The sequence below is a fragment of the Kryptolebias marmoratus genome, linkage group LG13, assembly GCF_001649575.2.
Source record: "Kryptolebias marmoratus isolate JLee-2015 linkage group LG13, ASM164957v2, whole genome shotgun sequence".
Classification (NCBI taxonomy): Eukaryota; Metazoa; Chordata; class Actinopteri; order Cyprinodontiformes; family Rivulidae; genus Kryptolebias; species Kryptolebias marmoratus.
Genome location: NC_051442.1, coordinates 20,889,509 through 20,891,337, shown reverse-complemented (window position 1 = coordinate 20,891,337; position 1,829 = coordinate 20,889,509).

Genomic DNA, 1,829 nt, shown 5'->3' with positions numbered 1-1,829 from the left:
GTACTTTTTATGCATCTCGACTACATTATAAATGCTCCAGTTCCAAAACTACAATATCTACTCTTCAAACCTGAACTTACATTATTCTGCAGTAGTAGAATATTTAAATCATAGTGTGTGATTTGTAAAACCTTTCTTTGATTTGTGAAATTTCAAGAAAGGTTGGTTTCAGCACTTTTCAGCACTCATTTGAGTAGAAGTACAGAAGTAAAGAAGGTACAGCTGATAATATCAAGACTTTAATTCCTGTGTACAGCTTTACAAAAGGTAAGTCTCTTCTAAATTCTTTTACAAAAAGGTTTTTTTGTTTTTTTTTGCAATTACTCTTGGAAACTCTTGGATTAGCTCGAGAAATATTGAGAGACGTGAATGACTGGAGGCTGAGATGGAAAAATGTTCCTTGAAATTCTTGCTGTAATATCTGTTTTTACACTGTTGCACTCAAAAACACTTTATCATATGTAGTTTTTTAGTTAAGTCTAGACAAGAGCCTAGGTACTGTAGAGCCTGAACACACAGACAGCATAATTCAGCACAAATGACAGTTGCAGCCTGAAAATTCACAAAAAAGATGAGTAAAAATCTTAGTATCATAAGATAAGACAGAAGGTAGTAAGTTCCATATAAGTTAATCCAAAATCTAACATTCATAATTGTGGCTAATTTTAAATTGGGATCCTGTATGGTAAACAAAAAAGGGGGTGGAGCCAACAAATCTGAAAAAAAATAGATGCCTATGATGTCATGAAATGACATCAGAAATAGAAGCACAAAAAATCTAAAAAGCTTTGATGTCTTTGTGATGTCATCGATGACATCATGCAATGTTACCACAACAGCTTTCTCTTGAGACACAAGTTCACAAATGAGGAGCTGTCTGCAACATTGACATGTCAGGTAAGTAAACTTTATCCTTTAAGAACTTCTGCCTCTCTATTAAATACTGGGTTATTTTTAAATATCATGTAATTACACTTTATACTTTAGAACAACCTGATTGTTTATCACTAGATTGCTTTTAACAATGAGATGAGCATACTTTAGGGCAGAAAATATTCTGATTTCATTAGATGAACTAGATTAATTTCAACCATGAGAAAAAATATACTTTTCTTGTAAGTATTCTGACTTCATGTTAAACACGGGAATTATTTTAAACCGTGAGATAAGTATACTATATGCTTATAAAAAACTCAAATTGTATTTTGACATATGTGAAACTTTGAACAGTGTTTTTTTTTGTGTCTCCGAACCTTATTCTGTTCTTCCTTTATAAGGTATATTGAACATTACTTGTAAGTTATAAAAACTTTAGGATTTTTTTTGTCTCTTTTTACTTTCTTAAAGGTAAAATGGAGGTAGGTTTAGACACAAACTAAAGTGTTTAAACATCTAAGTTTCCTTTCAGTTTTACCTTGTGTTTTAATTTGCTTTAGAATTGTATGTACACACTGTATCTTGTGTAAGTTTTTATTTACTTTTTCTTTATATAGTTATAAATTCATCAGTAGTACCATCTGTAATCTGAACAAGTTTTGTTTTGTGTGTCTCCAAGCCTTCCTCTGATCTTCTGGTTTTTTTTTAATTACTTGTAAATTTATTTTATTTTGCCAAATTTCTTTTTTTTTCAAAGTATTAATGAATTTAGGTTCAGACACAAGATAAATTGGTTAAATTGCTAAGTTTCCTTTCAGTTTTACCTTGAGTTTTNTTTTGTTTTTGCATTTTATGTAAACACTTTATCTTGTGTCAGTTTTTGTTTACTTTGTATGCAATTAATACTACATTTGTCAGTAGTACCATGTGTATACTGAACACATATTTTGTTT